This window comes from Lissotriton helveticus, chromosome 10 (genome assembly GCF_964261635.1).
Source record: "Lissotriton helveticus chromosome 10, aLisHel1.1, whole genome shotgun sequence".
NCBI classification, from domain to species: domain Eukaryota; kingdom Metazoa; phylum Chordata; class Amphibia; order Caudata; family Salamandridae; genus Lissotriton; species Lissotriton helveticus.
This window is the reverse complement of record NC_136071.1, coordinates 833,487,954-833,506,668: the sequence shown is the minus strand read 5'-3', so window position 1 is coordinate 833,506,668 and position 18,715 is coordinate 833,487,954. Positions and strand designations below refer to the sequence as shown.

At 46.1% G+C, this 18,715-nt stretch overlaps 1 protein-coding gene across 8 annotated transcripts in view; it reads right to left on the bottom strand.

Moving 5' to 3' along the window:
* C10H10orf67 (chromosome 10 C10orf67 homolog) overlaps positions 1-18,715 on the bottom strand; it is a 2,166,521-nt gene that overhangs the window by 616,153 nt on the left and 1,531,653 nt on the right. The window lies entirely within an intron of this gene.

Below are 18,715 nucleotides of genomic sequence, written 5' to 3'. Positions count from 1 at the left end.
AAAAGCTCAATGAACTATGGATAGACTGTGGAATACAAGTGTAAAATAGATTAAAATCATGTAGGACGATGGGATATATGTAATTGTATTAGATAGGGTGGATTTACTGTATATGCAATACTTATTAAAGTATGTCTATTTACAGGAATTCTTCTAAATTGGCAACCACCCAGTGCCCGATATAGGAGAGACGTATCTATTTGGTCTTGAAAAAGATGGTCGATTGTATTTAAACCATCGAAACGCGTCAACGCCTAGTTTCACATAATCAAGGGATAGAGCTTACTCCATAGACACTAAAATTATAGTGTGTCCTGGAGGAGTTTCTTATATTCAGGTTCCCTGATATGTATATATATGACAAATAGGAGTGTCTGTTGTGTTCTCTCCTTTTCTCCATTTTATGATTTTTTATGATTTTTTATGCATTGGCAATTTCCTCTAGTAAAGGATTGCATGTCTTAATGTTTAAATTTTTTTATGTAATGTAATGCTAATGTACATGTTCTTGAATGCATCTGTAATGTACTGTTTTTAACTTTGTGGAAATATCCCCAAAAAATGTTAACAAAAAATAAAGAGTAATTAATTCATTCATTGTTTGGTTTCTAAACATCTATTTCTAACATATGGGCTAAATTGATGCAAACCATACACCATTGTGTATTGTCAGCCTATGTCCCCAAGGGATCTTTTCTTTTTTACTAATTAGTACTCTAATCCCCTGGGTGTAATGGGGTCTCTCTCTAATTTTTACCTACCTACCTGTGCTTCAAGAAAATCCTTCCAAAGCAGTTTCACAACATTTCAGAATAAATCATTTAACGATTTCACATTCCATTTTACGCTTCTTCAAGTTAGATATACATACCAGACTACGGTTTTAAAACCACCCATAATCTCATTAATTTAATAAACTATGAAGTACTTCTGCAGAAATTCTGGACCTTTTTGCTTTAAAAATTCGAAGTCAGTGTTTAAAATGTGGAATGTGATCCTTTGCTTCAGGGTCTGCCAGCAGTGTCCTCCGGCAAGTGGACAATTTGATAGAACAGATCACTGCCCGGATAAAGGCCCACCATGTTACTATGAGTAATTTCTATGTACTGACCTAATTATGAGGATGAAAATTTTGAGGTGAGGTAATTTCCTGTCACTGGTACCTTAATTAATTTTTCTGTACTGTCCACACGAACGTAGATACAGTTCTTCTACACGTAACCTCCTGATAGAGTTACTAGTAGTGAACTGCGTCCTTAATTTTCATATTTGGGAAAGGATTCATTTGATAGAATCCCATATTCTGTCCACATTATTTATCCAACAAATCAATGGATCGAGCTCCATCCACAATTATTTCACCCTAATGAGAAGTGAGGACAGCTGCCAAAGTGAATAGTTCTTGCCCTGAGGCTGGCTCCAGCACGACAGGCAAAAAGAGGCCGAAACATCAACATTTTATCCTGAATTTTCATAAACTGTGCTGCAAGAATGTAGCACATTCAGCATTTTCCACTTTTTCCAGTATATAGCACTTTTGTATGCCTTGATAGAACACGTTTGGTGCGGATATAGTCACTCTATACTAAAATAAGATGATCTAACAGATTGTGTTTTTCTGATTAAATAATATAAATGTTTGGAAATCCAGGCTAATTTCTTTAAACACTTAACGATTTAAACAGACCGTGTTGATAAACATTTTGTGCCTGGTTTACACTGATCACTAAACTAAACCACATTCCATTCAAAACATTAAACTTCCCTCTGAGAATGCTTATCAGATTAGAGTTAAACACTCTGATTCAAAGAGGGTTGGGCAATAGCATTTAAAAGCGCCGGGACACTCCTCGGAGTATCTGTGCGTGCTGCAAATCAAATGATGTTACATAACATAACAAAAGCTCAAAGTCGGGGTTCAGTGCCACAGGATGTAAATGGTCATCTTACAACCCAATCTAAAGCGCTCGACTAGACTAGAATGATAGCTGAAAGGACTTCCCTGATTTTACTGAGGTATAGATCTTAAAGAGAACAGAACATGGCTTGGGAGGAACATCTGGCACAAGCTCTGCCTTTTTAATATAGGCTACTCTTCTTCAATGTTCTTATTAGGAGTCAGTAAGAGGAAAGAAGAAGTTCTGGGGGCTAAGACTTCGGTATAACCGAGGACCAGCATTGTATAACTCTCAGCAGCACAGTTCAAGAAATCCCTCCAATAGAGGGGTGTGGTCAACAAGAACGATGGCCGACTAGTCGCTCCTATCGGAGCTCCTGCCAGCCATTAAAGAAAATCCTGTGCAATTGGCCCCATTGGTGCCTCTCTGACCTGTCGTTGCCTAAAGTGGGAGAGCATCAGGTGAGCCATTAAGTGCTGCGATGCTGACACAGACACTGTAATCTGCAGCTGATCGCTTAGTGCGACCTATGGCCTACTACACTGCACTGAGGGTGGTATTGATCGGTCCATGCTCGGAGTGCCTGGTTGGTGCCTGAAAATGTTGCTGTGGGGGCTGGAGCTGCAGCCCCCGCTCTTTAAATCTGAGGGGTGGTGGCGAAAGCTGCTATTGCTGTGGGGCCGAGTGGAGCGCTGTGTTGGCCAACCCCAAATGAGTGAGTGACAGTGGGGACTGAGCAGGTGCACGTCTGTCTTTGTAGGAGGCATGGCTCCCAGCCCGGGTGGTTGTCGAGACCCGGAGGACATCTGCGGTTGGCCATCTCCCTCCCCGCATGCTACCGATAACGAATTTAGGGCTGCTGAAGCTGACTGGGCAGTGAGACATGTATGGGGCAAGCGGGGTCTCGCACCCTTGTACCACGGGACCTCGACTTGAGACCTGAAAGCAGCGGAGGAGACTACTTCTGCAGATGTCATGAGCCTGGGTGGGGCACTTGTGGCCCGGACAGCGTGGCCGTGACACATTCCCTTTGACCGGCCTGTAGTGTGAGCCGAACAACTCCCTACCTCTCCTTGACGAATGCCGGTGAGTTGCGGGGTGCATGGGGGACCCACAGGGATGTGCACGACTATGATGCTGCAATGGGGCTTTGACAGCTGGAGGTACAGGGCCCTCGGGAAAAATCGAAGCTGCCATGCATGCTTGGACTCTCCTGTGCCGGGTGCTGTGTGATGCACTCCTGAAATCTCATTGTTTGAAGTGAGGTGTTCACCCCAGTAATAATGCACCCTTGGCCCGACGAACGATAAGAAGCTTCCCCCAGGTGAGCCTGGATATACTGTGGCACTACATATTCATTATGTTGGTTGAGACTAAGCTGTGATGTTGGTCTGCAAATTGAACGCTTCACCTTGATGGAAGTCCCCTGATTAATATTGACACTGCACTGGGGACTGTTGGCACTGATATGCCCCAAGAGAGCACTGTACCTGAGTTCAGTATAGGGCACATAGGCAGTGATGCCTAATGACACCCTGTCTTTGCTTTGTGACCTTGTCAACTAACAATTGGACTTGGATTTGTGCTCGCGGGTGCACTCTGACCTCCCCCTTCAAAAAGACGAGGGGCTCAACTAAGTGGGGAGTTGAACGTGGATAGTATCTTGGGGGGCTTGGAGTGATTGCTGGGCGCTGGACACGATACATGTGTGGAGGTCACCATGGTGAAGGACAAGGCCAACAAAATAGTGAACTACACTGAATCTTTTCCATTGGACAGCCGGTGGAGGTCACATTGAGAGGCTCAGAGGCCCGAGTTAATGCCCAGACTGCTGATGGCCAGTTAATCTACTCAGGACTGACATCCACAAAGTAGTGGAACACATAACAACAACTGGGTAAATGTGGAGGACCTGAAGCGAGAGTTCATTGGGCTGCAAGACGCTGTCTCATTCTTACAAAAGCTCATGGTCAGACTGGAGATGTCAGGCTCCTCCGTTCCGAATCCTCAGGACTGTATTGATGCTCTAAAGGGCCCACATCTGGACAACCCCAAGTCTGAGATTTAGGAAAACACAGACTATTGGGGTAATCGAGCGGGGGAAGGAAAGGGTAGGGAATGCGTGGAGGGAGATCTGAGAAGGATATAAGAGCACAGTATAAGCACAGCGTCTAATGGCACAAGGCATCAGAGAAGTAAACGATAAGCAACACCATGCTCAATGTCTCCCACCCCTCACCTGAAAAGCAAAAAAGGCAGAGCCTTGTATACAGAAAAGAGCAGGGGGCAGCGGCAGGTTCACCTCATGAAACTAGTGTTGTAAGACAAAAACAAAGAAATCATGCATTGGAGTATGAACTTTCAGGATCACAACACACTGGAGATTTCACTTTTCGATGTCCCCTCCTATTTCACCTACCAATGCATCTTGAAGTAAGGCCAATTTGCCTAGCCTAAGTGGCAACACACCCTCTCCGAAGGCTCTCTCCTATAGTAGGTAGAAAACAACAAAACAAAAGAAAGATCTGATGATGGGTTGCTTCTGGACTTTGAACAATAACTTCTTGCTCTTAGCCAGGTAGCGATCTGCTAGTGTTGATTATAATTCACAATGTCACCAGCATACAATGTTCAAAGACAATCCAATATAAAATCATAACGGACACCCTGGCTCTCAATTAAATGGTTCACCAGTGATATCCGGTTTTGGGAAATACTAACAGAGGATCCTCTGCATGAGACCGTAAGCAATGGGTCTCTTCCAACAGAGGAGTTCAGGGCCTGAAGTAAAACAAACAGAGGCTCCTCTGCATGAGACCATAAGCAACGGGTCTCTGCCAACAGAGGAGCGCCAAGGAGGAAAACAGCGAGGCTTGCCTTCCTTCCTCAATGACGATATGAACAAACGTGCATATGCACTCTTACCGCCCCCCTCGTTCTGGTCCACAGGAGAAGTCTGCTATGGGCATAATCCTAGGAATTATCGGCGACGCGGAAATCCTTCTGTCGCCTCTTAACCCTGCAACTGATGTCGTGTTAACGTCACGTGAGGCGTGACTCGCAATGCCTGCCGGGAATCGTAGTTCCGGCATACGAGCGTCCTGAATACATCCATACATGCAACAAAGGCAGTCAGTGAATAACCGGCAGTGGATTCATGACAGGACATCCCTCACCCAAGGATCACTGACTGCCAGACGGTTTGTCTGGATGCAGCCGATTGATCTTGGTAACCAGTTTGGGTGCGTGTACCGCAGAGACAGGCTCCCACGAGTCCTCTTCCAGACCGTATCCCTTCCAGAAGACCAAGTACCACAAACTACCCCGCACCTTCTTGGCATCCAGAATCCCCTTGACCTCATACTCCTGGTCTTGTTGAACCCATATGGGTTTGGGAGGCTTTCTCACCAGTCGGAGAGAGGGTTTAAGAAGGGAAACATGGAAGACTGAATGTCTCTGGAAGTGGGCTGGCAATCTCAGTTTTACTGCTACTGGTTTTATGTGCTTAACCACTCGATTGGGACCAATGTATTTGGGATTAAAAACACTGTGTTTCCGGAACTTGATATGCCTGGTGCACAACCATACCCAGTCTCTATGTTTGTACACCTGGCCTGGTCAGCGATGTTTGTTGGCCTGTGTTTTGTGCCTCTTCTTCGCTCTCAACAGATTGCTCCGAGCCTCTAACAGGGTTCTACGCATAAGCACTAGCCTTTCACGTAAATAAGGGAGCTTGGTGTTAGTGCCAGGCAGGACGAAAGGAGTAAACCGTGGATGGAACCCATAGGTACAGAAGAATGGGGTGTGTTTTGTTGATGAGTGTATGGCATTATTGTAGGCTATCTCTGCTGCCCATAACCAGTCCACCCAAGCATCAGTAGTGGCATTGATGTAGCACCTTAATGATTGCTTAAGGGTTTGGTTAAACCTCTCTGTTTGACAGTCTGTTTGGGGTTGGAAACTCGTGGAGAGGGAAGAGGTGATGTGTAACATTGAACACCAAGTCTTCCAAAACTGTGCTGTGAACTGGGCCCCCCTATCAGACACTATGACTTGTGGAAGGCCAAGGAGTCGGACTATGTGAGTGAGGAGCAGTTGGGCTAGTTGACTTGCCGTGGGTGCTTGCTTACACGCAATGAAATGGCCCATTTTGGACAAATAGTCTATGACCACTATGATAGCAGTCTTTCCCTGGTCCTTGGTTAACCCTACTACAAAGGCCACTGAGAATCTTTCCCACGGCATCTCGGGCATGGGCATGTTCTGAAGTAATCCCTGAGCTTGTCTGTGATCCGTTTTCATTCAAGCGCAGGTAGTACAGTCTCGTACCCATGAAACGACGTCTGGGCGGACTGTAGGCCCCAGAAATGATGCAACACTTTCTCCAGAGTCTTTGTGTTTCCCATATGACCTGAGCACATAAGGTCATGACACCAGGTAAATGCCATCTTTCGTAGGGTTTTGGTTGGGACTAGCACTTGCCTGCCTTTCATGGGGAGACCTTGACGCATCCGCCACTTAGGGTGGAACTTGAGCCATTTCCTCCACTCAAAAGTCTGTATTCCCCGTCTGGTTTTCTGCAATAAGTCGTCGGTTTGTACTACACATAGCACTCTACTGGGCTCAATAATAGCCCTTTCTGAGGAACCGGCTTGTTGTAGTGAGCTTTCCTGTCTTGTAAGAGTGCCAGCCTTCTTGTTGTTGTCTGGTCGGAAAGTCACAATGAAATGGAATTCAGCAAAAAACAGCATCCAACGAGGCTGGCGTGGAGTGAGGTGTCGAGCAGCTCGCATGAATTGAAGGTTACGGTGGTCGGTATGTACCGTTGCCTGATGTGACGCCCCCATAAGACAATGTCTCCACTCTAGAAAAGTGTCCCTTATAGCCAGGAGCTCCTTTTCAAGCTATTGTATAGTTCTGCTCTGCGGAGTTCAACTTCTGGGACATAAATGAGATGGGATGGAGGTTCCCTGTAGTATCGTGCCCTTGTGCTAGCACTGCTCCTACCGCTACTTCCGACGCATCAGCCTCTACGATGAACGGCAATTCAGGGTTTGCATGAGTGAGTACTGGAGCTGAGGTGAAGGCCTCCTTCAAGCGATCAAACGCCTTCTGAGATTCGGTAGTCCAAATAAACGGTGTATTTTTCATAGTCAGTTTCGTTAGAGGCGCTACCATGTTTGAGAAATGTCCACTGAACCTCCTATAGAAGTTCGCAAATCCCAGAAGTCTTTGGATGTCTTTGATGTTGTGTGGATGTGGCCAGTCCACTATGGCCTTGACTTTCCTCTCTACTATGACCTGACCAGAAGGGGTGAGCATAACCCCTAGGAATTCCACTGTGGGCATATGAAACTCACATTTTGGGAGTTTACAAAATGACCGGTTTGTTTGCAATGCCTGCAACACTCGGCACACATGAATGACATGTTCCTCTTCCATTGCTGAGTATATAAGGATGTTGTCAATATAAACGTCTACGAAGGTATCCAGATTTTCCCTCAGAACTTCGTTGAGGAAGAACTGAAACACTGCAGGGGCGTTACATAGCCCAAAGGGCATTACAAGATATTCGAATAGTCCATACCGCGTTTTAAAGGTGGTCTTCCATTCGTCACCCTTGCACATCCGCACCAGGTGGTATGCCCCTCTCAAGTCCAGCTTCGTATAGATGCCTGCCACTCTCACCTGTTCCAAAAGGATGGGGATCAATAAAAGCGGGTATTGATTCTTTACTGTGATGGCCTTTAATGCCCTGAAGTCGATGCAGCACCTCAATTCCCAGTTAGCCTTCGGAATAAAAAAGAGGGGATAGGCTGCCGGAGACCACGAAGGACGGATGAAACCCAGTTCCAGAAGCTTGTCCAGGTAAATCCATAGATGTTGGTTCTCTGGTTGGGTAAGAGCGTAAATCGGACCACAGAGTACAACTGCCCCTAGGCCCAAGTCAATGCGACCATCATAATCCCAGTGTGGGGGGAGCTCTTCCGCTTTGGTATCGCTGAATACTTCTATGTAGGCTTGATAGCAGTCTGGTAGAATCACGTTCTTCTCCGCCGCCATTGCAATACGATGCAAGGTGGCTAAAACTGTCGAAGGTCGGGTTGGCAACTGGTTGCAAGGGTCTTGGCAATAGTCTGAATGTAACTGCAAGGTCTTGTTGGCCCAGTTTATGGTAGGCACATGTTTCTGTAGCCATGGAAGTCCTAGTATCACCCAGTAGTGGGGGGCTTGAATGATATTAAATGATACCCATTCCCGATGATACCCTTCAAAGGGGGTTTGTATTCTGGGGTGCTGTGACTAATCGGTCCAGATTCCAGTTCTTTGTCATCAACTGCATACACTTGTTCCAGCGTATTCTTGCGAATGAGTAACACCCCTAGTCTAATGGCTTCTTCTCTGTCCATAAAACAGCTAGTAGCCCCTGAATCCACCATGACTCTGATCGGTTTTGTCTCTTGGTTTATCCCTATATCCATAGAGATAAAGAAATGCTCCTTGTCACAAAAAACGGCAAGGACTACTGAAGGGATAGCACATCCACTTAAGGGTTTATGTTTATGTTTTGGAGATTTGTATAGCGCGCAAATACCCTAGGGTGTCTCGGCATTTAAGGACTACGAATCAAGATAGGGGAGGCGCTGAGGACAAGTTATTGATTAAAAAGCCAGGTTTTTAATTGTTTCCTAAAAACAATGAATGTCGGGCTGGTTTTGATGGGGAGAGGAAGAGAGTCCCAGAGCCTGGCAGTGGCGACTAGGAAGCGCCTATCTCCCCAAGAGGATTTTTTGGTGCCTGGGACCGGTAGGAGGTGGGCTAAGGAGGAGCGGAGGGGTCTATTAGGAATGTACCTGGAGAAAGCTTTTTTTAAGAAAAGCGGTCCTGAATTGTTGATGGCTTTGTAAGCGATGCAAAGAGCTTTGAACTTGGTCCGGCTTCTGATCGGGAGCCAGTGAAGTTGGCGTATGGCAGATGTGATAGATTTGAATTGGGGGATGCTGAGTAGAATTCTGGCTGCCGAGTTTTGGACTGACTGAAGTTTGTTGAGGACCTTTTCTTGGGCATTAAGCAGGAGGCCGTTACAGTAATCAGTTTTAGAAAAGACAAGGGTGGTGATGAGAGTTTTACCAGCTGATACTGGGAGGTAAGGGAGCAATTTCTTAATTTTCCTTAAGGTGTGAAAGGAGGAGGAGACAACGGCATTTACATGATGGTGGAACAGGAGTTTATCATCGAATAAAACCCTGAGGTTTCTGACCTTGGTGACGGGTTCTGGCGGAGGACCCATTTCGTTGGGCCACCAGGTGGGGGGCCACCCGGGTGTGAGGTTCCCAAAAGTCATTACCTCGGTTTTATCCGAGTTTAACTTTAAGCAGTTGCTCGTCATCCAGGAGCTTATGGCTAGCATACCCTCCTGGAATCTGGCCGCAACCGTTATTCCGACCTTGTGAACTGCCAGCACCAGCTGGGTATCATCAGCATAGGAGGTTAAACTCAACCCATGCGATTTGATGATCCTCGCTAAGTCTGAAACGTATATGTTGAATAGGGTGGGACTTAGCGAGGATCCTTGGGGCACCCCGCATGGGAGAGTAAAGACAGGTGAGTAGAAGGCACCTAGCTTCACTGTTTGAGTACGGTTGGAGAGGAATGAGGCAAGGAGGTCCTTGGCTGAGTGGTTGAGCCCTAGGGTTGAGACACGGTCGATCAGAGTGGGATTTCCCTTCTGATGTTCTCAAGCGCTGCAGTTTTCCTCCCCCTTTTCTGCCGCCACTGTAGCCCACTGACCAGTTCGAGATCTACCATATTTGGGCGTAACAGAGCATTCCCTAAGGAAGTGCCCCTTCTTATCGTAATATAAACATAAGCCCTGTTTACATCGATGGTCCCTCTCACTAAGCGTTAATGAGGCTCTCACCATTCCGATTTCCATAGGTTCGGGTCTTGTGGCTGTCTTCTCAGTGGAAAAAACTCTCCTTCCTTTTGTGCTCCCCCTTCTGCTCTCTTAGTCTGTGGTCCAAACGTAACATGAGGTCGATGAGGGCAGCACAAGTGCTTGGCTGAGGGTCAATCTGGGTGAGAACGTTCTTCAGCTCCTCGATGAGGCCTTGATAAAAGATGACTGATTGTTTGGCTTCTGGCTAGTTTGTTTCTGCTACCAGTCTTCGGAAGTTGTTTAGATAACTGACCAAGTCTAATGAACCCTATCTGAGCTCGAGCAAATCCTTGTCCGCGGAGAAGGTCTCCGCCCGATGATCAAATGTTTTCTCAAACTCATTCCTAAAGTCATCCCAATCGTAAAGCAGAGGGTCGTCTCTCCTGACTATGGGGACCGCCCACTGCGCAGCTTCACCACCCAGACAGGAGATCAGGAAAGCCACTCTAGTCTGATTAGTTAAAACATCTTCGGTTTACAGGTAAAATGGAGCAACACCTGGGTCATAAACACCTGGACCTTTTTCATATCCCTGTGAATCCTCTCTGGTGGGGCCAATGGTATCTGGGACGGCATCACCACCACCACTGATGTTAAGTGTGAAGTTCCCCCCGCATTGAACGGATTTCGCTGTAGCAGGTCAACTCTAGATTGTAAGACAGCTGGTTCCTGGTGGGAAGCAGCAAGCACTGCCTCTACTAGTGGTAAAGCTGCCATCACATCTTCTAATGTGGCCATCCTTGACTTTAACACAACCAGGAGGAAATAGAATTTGTGGGCCGATAATTCTGTCAGGCTCCTCCGTTCCGAATCCTCAGGACTGTGTTGAAGCTCTAAAGGAGCCCACCTCTGGACAGCCCCAAGTCTGACATTTAGGAAAATACAGACTATTGGGGTAATCAAGTGGGGGAAGGAAAGGGTAGGGACTGCAGGGAGGGAGATCTAAAAAGGATACAAGAACACAGTATAAGCACAGCGTCTAATGGAAGAAGGCATTAGAGAAGTAAACGATAAGCAACACCATACTCAATGTCTCCCACCCTTTACCTGAAAAGCAAAAAAGGCAGAGCCTTGTATACAGAAGAGAGCAGAGGGCAGTGGCAGGTTCACCTCAGGAAACTAGTGTTGTACGACAAAAACAAAGAAATCATGCATTGGAGTATGAACTTTTGGGATCACAACATACTGGAGATTGCACTTTTCGAAGTCCCCTCCTATTTCACCTACCAATGCAACTTGAAGTGAGGCCAATTTGCCTAGCCTGAGTGGCAACACACCCTCTCCGAAGGCTCTCTCCTATAGTAGGTAGAAAACAACAAAACAAAAGAAAGATCTGATGATGGGTTGCTTCTGGACTTTGAACAATAACTTCTTGCTCTTAGCCAGGTAGCGATCTGCTAGTATTGGTTATAATTTACAATGTCACCAGCATACAATGTTCAAACACAATCCAATATAAAATCGTAACGGACACCCCGGCTCTCAATTAAAAGGTTCGCCAGTGATATTCGGTTATGGGAAATACTAACAGAGGCTCCTCTGCATGAGACCGTAAGCAATGGGTCATCTTTTGATGTCAAGAAAAGTTTTGCATTGGTTCTGGACTTTCTGGGTATAGTCCGGGATCTAGGTCTACTGTCATCCTCTATCCAAGCCATCTCTCCTGGCCCTCTTCAGTATAGGGGTCTTCAAAGACTAAAGGCTCTAGGTCTAAGAAAGAGTTTGTGGTACAAAGACTCAGTTCCCCTCTCAGAGGATGCTCGAGAGGATCTTCATTGGTGGTTAAGAAACCTTCAAGCATGGAATGGGAAGGCTATTTTGGGAAATGTCCCGGACTTTACTCTGGAGTCAGATGCGGGCAACCGTGGCTGGGGTGCTCACCTAAACACTTTAAAAACCGGGGGAGGTGGTTCTTCGAGGGACAATCACCACACATAAACTCCCTGGAGATGTTAGCAGCTCTGAATGCAGTTATGAGCTTCAAGAAGTATCTAATGTATTCCAATACCTTAATCCGCTTAGACAATTTCTCTGCTGTCTCACATGTAAACTGCCTGGGGGGTGCGAGATCCAAGACTCTTTCAGATATTGCCAATCAGATCTGGTATTTTTGATGGAATCAAAAGATTACTCTCAGGGTGGAATTTATTCCGGGAATTCAGAATCTAAGGGCAGACTGGAATTCTCGTATCCTCCATGATTCCAGCGATTGGAAGTTGAATCCAAGGGCCTTTTCTCTAATCCAGGAGTTATGGGGTCCAGTCCTAATGGACCTGTTCATCAGCAGATTAACTCACCAAGTTCAGAAGTTTTTCAGCTGGAGACCGAATCCCAATGCATCAGGGGTAGTGATGCCTTTCTCCAACCTTGGGAGAGGATCATGGGTTACGCCTTTCCACCCTTCCCAATGATACAGAGACTCTTTTTTTTTTGCCCTCATTCTGCCAATTTACTTGTTGGCAATACTCCCTTTCCCTTGCTGGGGACCGGCCAGGAATGAAGTCGTTCCACTCAAGAACTCTAGCTGCTTCCTCTCCCACTCTTCTCTTGTACATCATACGAAAGAAGAGGAACAGGACCGACAGCTTTTAATTGCCTTGATCATTGGACCCCAGCTTTTTGACTCCATTGACCAACATAGCCCATGTCTTTTCCCGACTACTGGGGTCATATGCCATGTCCTGTTGTCTTGTAAACATAATGTTCTTTTTACAATCCGAGAAAGGGGGTGGAATACCTGATTTCCTAGCTCTACAAATCTCCTGTCTTCCCAGTAAGATCACATAGAAAATAAGTCATGCAGCCTTTTTGTTTGTGCGAGGATACTATCTTGGCATCTTCCAAAAAAGATACGTAGAGGACTTACCTCCACCTGTGATCCTGTAACCTCAGACAAACATTTGCAGATATCTGTCCAGTATTTAGTAATCTCTGGGCAAGTTAAAAACATATGACAATCATCTGCTGAGGGATTGCGACATCTTGGGCACACATATTGTGCTCCAGATAGTTTTGCTAATTTTGCTGGGGACCAATATACCCTGTAAAGAGTAAAAAGTTGGTTAAGTTTAAGGAAGGCAGGTTTAACTTCTTCTCGGAGCAATTCAAATGAAGCCATCCAGACCTCGCTCGGATTCACATGAACTAATTCATCGCCCCAGAGCTTTTGAATATCTAGATCCAGATCGTCCTCTGCGTCCACCAAAGTTTGATACCACAGAGCAACCTCTTTCTTAATGATACCAACTTTCATTGCTTGATTTCACCAGGAGTCATCCCTCTGCTACACCAAAACCTGACTGGCTCACCATGCAGAAAGTCGATAGAATTTAAATCTGGTTACAGAGACTCTTGTGGAAAGTGAGACTGGAGTCATGCTCCATCATTCTTGTAACCTCCTTTTGGAAATCTCAGGTTGGGTTTCCTGGGATAATGGAACTGGCAGTGGATTTTCCGCGGCTACTCCCGTCATCCCTAGGTCTACTGCAGGGTCCGGACGGAGAAGAACATCCTTTGGTTTTAGAGGGGAGGATGAAGCTTCTTGTGTAGAAGATTTCAGGGGTTCAGACAGAAATTCTGACCTTTCAGGAGAGGCTAAGAGCCTTTTGGAAGATTCATGGGCACCAGGAACTCATAAAAGAAACAGAGGTGTTTGGAGAAAGTGGTCTTGTTGGTGCATGGAAAGGGATCTGGATCCCGAACAAGGTTTTCTGCAACACACAGCCAATTATCTAGCCCATCTCTTTGAGTCAGGCCTCTCCTATAGGACTATCGACTGTTACAGATCATCTATTTCCTCAGGACATGCATTGGTTAATAACCTTGCCATTGGAAACAATCCTTTAATCAAAAGGGTTATGAAAGGAGTAAGACTACGAAGACCCCTTAAAGCTCGTTACGAATCCCTAAGGGATGCTAACCTGATTTTTAATCTCTTCCTTTCTTGGCCTGATAACCATTTACTCTCACTTAAACAAATCTCCATGAAGTTGGTGACTCTTTTGTGTCTGATCTCTTTTAGAAGGGTCTCAGTCATTAAAGCTTTTGAACTTTCTAAAAGCTTCTACTCCTCTGAAGGTGTTCACTTCGATATTTGGAAAAGAACCAAAACAATGTCAGAATCTATTTTCTATCCTTTTTTTCATGAGTGTGGAAAATTGTGTGTTGTTAATTGTATGAAGTGTTATTAGAATACAATTTCAACATTTAGACCTGTTGCCACTGATGAACTTCTCCTGTCATATGTTAGTCATTTTAGACCTGTTTCTTCAGTCACCCTAGCCAGATGGGTACGCCTAATTATGCATGAAGCTGACGTAGATCTCTCTAGATTCGGAGCAAACTCGTCTAGGGGTGCAATGGCTAGTAAAGTATTTTGGGCAGGGGGATCCCTGCCCGAAATACTTAAAGCTGCTGATTGGTCAAATTCAAGTACCTTCTTGAAGTTCTATTTGAGACCAATAGAGCATGTTAGCAGTGTAGCATTACATGGCTTTAAACATGCATAATAGTAACCTCTGGTCATGTAATGAAATGACGATTCTCTAATTATTATGCAGAGAGAATCTTGATTTCATTAAAGACAAACAGAGGCTGACATTATTCAAACCTCCTCTCCTTGAGAGGCATGGGTTTGGTACTGTTTAATCTTGATGTTGGTTCAGTGCGGGGCTGGGCTGGGCCATTTGTGATTGTACCTACCCTTCCTGGCATCCACCCTGGTGGGATCCTAATCCCAGGGTGCAACATCAGCAGCAGCCTCACCCTTGCTTCATCCTTGTTGGGCTGACATACACCCTGGTGGGACCACAAGTCCCAGGATGCTACACGCTCCTTCCGGCCACCACAGCCTAGGGGGAGGCACTTTCATCGCGCTTTAAAGCGCTGCCTCACACCCGTGGTGCGGGATGCGCACGGGCTGTGCCCGGGCGAAGACCGGCCAAGGGTGGGCCCGTCCTTGTCCGTTAGAGGCCGGAAGAGGCTGGGATGGGCCACCCCTCTGACTTCTGTCTCCCAGGGCTACCAGGATGTTAACATTCTTAGCAGGTGACTTTTTTATCACACCGAGTGGTGCCCATAGTTTATATTTGCTATATAGACTTGTTTCCTGTAGTAAAAGTATCCTGGTACTTGAGGTACACGTGCTACTCCAGTGTCCCTATCACAAACATGTTTGTTTATTTTTGGGGGGGGTTAAATGGGAAAGAGGAAATCATGCGAGGAGGTGGTGGGAGAGGTCTCAAAAAAAAGGCCAAGAAAGGAATGAAAAAAGGCCATCAAGTTAGTCAAGATGCAGGAAGTGAAGTTCTAGATAGAATTGATAACCTTTTGTCTGAGTGCGAAGGCATTCTTGATAGTGCCACTACTGATATTGTTCCAACGATTGGTACTAGCCCCGGGCAAGCTATGGGAAGTAACACTGACAAAAAAAAGCATGTCCCAGATATGTTTAAAAAATCTGCAGGGCAGACGCCTTCTCCTGAACTTACCCACCTGGAAGTCAAAACGTAGACATTTCCTCAAATCCACCCACCCTTAAAAATAATTTGACAGTTTTTCCCTGTAGCAACAGATACAACCCTCTGCTGGAGTTAATAACCTTAGAAACCAGCCCCTCATGTACAGGAACCCAAGGTCATACGGAGCATGCAGTGACTAACCCTGGCTGTACCACACAGGAACCAGTTGGTGTTAAAGTGGCCCAGCAAATTGAGACTGACATACTCTCCAGGAATTACCCGCTTCCAGGAGCATCCATGCATAACTACCAGTCTTCCCAAGGGCATTTATCCATGCAGCTATCTAATATAATGAGTGAAATCCAAGTTCTTAAAACCACTGTTCTTAACCTTACGGACTCTATATCTAAAGTGCACACAGCAGTCCAACTGTTCCCTACAGATCAGGCTCCAGGCTTCAAGACAAGTCAAGCACTGGTCTCTAAGTCATCTAGTACCAGTGTGGGGCACAATTTCCCCGGTAGGAAACACACAAGCGCAACCACTATTCGGAAACCTTTGCATCCACCCACGGCTTTTCTACCTCCCGCCACCCCTGGTTATTGCAGAAGCCATGCACTGCGGGGGATGGGGGGTCTCTAGCACACCAAGCTCTCGTAACACTATGTATATGATAAACGTACCAAAATGCTCAGGTTATCGTTATTTTGAGGATGAGATCGCTCTCAGAAACAATTGCGCCCAATGGATTCGCCATGTAAGGGGCTGTCGATCGCTAATCAGGGAGGATATTCTTGGAGCTAAACGACACACATCCCCTGAAGACCCAATGGACTACATTACCCTAACACTTCCAGACTTTCGGCTAGTAGAGAATCTTGTAGACTTTGACATTCGGACCCAGGAACTCTCGAGTTCCAATATTCGTCTCAAATTTAACCCACCCAAACAAACCACACACGCAAGCTCTTCCCTCCTCAATGAGATAGATTGAAGGTTGCTCTCTCGCGTGGGAGCTCCAGGAGAGCAACACAGGACACCAGCCTGCGAGGGTGCCAATATAGTAGAACCACCCCCATCCCCCCGGTAACAATTCAAACATCCTTACCCCTGCTTAGTGCAGCGGGAGAGTTGAATACCTTGGGAGGCATAACCAACGGGGACAATATACACAGACAGAGTCATCACAATGCCCCCACCTTGAACATAATGTATGGAATACAGCTGGTCTAGGGCCCAAGGGGGCATCTCCGGAATGGCAAACCTTTATAGAGCAGCACAACATCTGTATTTTTCAAGAAACATGGCTATTTGACCCTCTTTTCCACCAAGGGTACTTGAATTATTATATTCCGGCCTTAAGAGGGGTTAAGGGTTGCCCATTCAGGGGGGGCTTACAATCTGGGCCAAACAGGCCATTTGTCCTGAAATTCGAAAGATCCCAACCAAGAATAATGATATTCTTGCCATCCGGCTTCTGTGGGGGTCGGCTTGGGATTATTAATGTCTATAATGTTTATGTTAGGGGCTTAGTGGGGGGAAGATATCAGAAGTTTTAGTCTCACTTGATGCCCTCTTAGATCAATGGTCTTGAGATACCTTAGTGATAGTAGCAGGGGATTTATTATGACATTTGAGCCCCTGGGCATTGAGGAACTGGAACTAGCGATGGAGGAAGATGCCTTGTGGGGAATCCCTAATCTGGAATTAGCGTCTATTAAACAATGGTCAGATGTTGTAATACAAATGAAAGGTATCGCCCTAGAAAAAGGACTGTGAGCAGTTAATTGAAGAACTCCATCCTATAGGCACGGAGCCAATACTTTTAATAATTGCCGTAGTGCTAGTCGTATTGACTACATGCTAATTCATTCAAAACTTTGGCATGCTCTATTGGATATGGTAGTAAGGGAGCGTATGGAAAGTGATCATAACCCTTTATGCACTACATTTACATTTTTGACCCATCAACCACCTTTACCATCTGAAGACTGTCTAATCACGCATGATCTGGTCCCCACCAACGACCTAAGGCACATGCAGTGGGAAGTGGGTCATAAGAGTCCAGATATCCTAGATGCTATTGCTGTAGATTCTGAGCAAACCTTAGTTGAATTAGAGTCCCTTGCTTCTGTCTCTGACTCACTATCATAACACCATATAACCGAATGACACAACAAATTTTTCAACAAACTGCGTTCTTATTTCGTCAGAGAACATAGGCCAAGGAGTACCTCATAAGGATACCTGCCTCTGGTATGATGCTGCCTGCAAAACCGCCCACAAAAACCTCAAAGTAGCGATTAGGTAAAAAGACCCTTGTACTGTTTGGTCAGCCAGGACAGAACATAGGATTGTGCAGATGAAGACAAAAAAAGAATGATTCAGAAAAGGGGGTGGTGATGAACAGAGTGTCTGAATTAAGCAGACCACTCTTACCCAGTCCAAAGATCAGGGCTTGATCCATCACCGTTATTTAGCTCACTGCCCCATCCCAGCTCAGAACCTGGCTATATGCAAATTAGTCTGTCCCTGGCCCAGTGCATCATGGGAACAGGGCAGACCAAACTACCAAGCCAATTCTTCACCAGAAAGGAGACAAGCTTCCGGGGACCGGTTTCTGCCATTTCAGGCGTCGTCGGCCCGGCTTGCTTGAATCCTGATGGAGCAGTGAGCAAGGGACTCATGTCTGAGTATACCCTTCCACGCTTATGGCGGACAAAATGATTCAGAAAAGGGGGTGGTGATGAACAGAGTGTCTGAATTAAGCAGACCACTCTTACCCAGTCCAAAGATCAGGGCTTGATCCATCACCGTTATTTAGCTCACTGCCCCATCCCAGCTCAGAACCTGGCTATATGCAAATTAGTCTGTCCCTGGCCCAGTGCATCATGGGAACAGGGCAGACCAAACTACCAAGCCAATTCTTCACCAGAAAGGAGACAAGCTTCCGGGGACCGGTTTCTGCCATTTCAGGCGTCATCGGCCCGGCTTGCTTGAATCCTGATGGAGCAGTGAGCAAGGGACTCATGTCTGAGTATACCCTTCCACGCTTATGGTGGACAAAATGATTCAGAAAAGGGGGTGGTGATGAACAGAGTGTCTGAATTAAGCAGACCACTCTTACCAAGTCCAAAGATCAGGGCTTGATCCATCACCGTTATTTAGCTCACTGCCCCATCCCAGCTCAGAACCTGGCTATATGCAAATTAGTCTGTCCCTGGCCCAGTGCATCATGGGAACAGGGCAGACCAAACTACCAAGCCAATTCTTCACCAGAAAGGAGACAAGCTTCCGGGGACCGGTTTCTGCCATTTCAGGCGTCGTCGGCCCGGCTTGCTTGAATCCTGATGGAGCAGTGAGCAAGGGACTCATGTCTGAGTATACCCTTCCACGCTTATGGTGGACAAAATGATTCA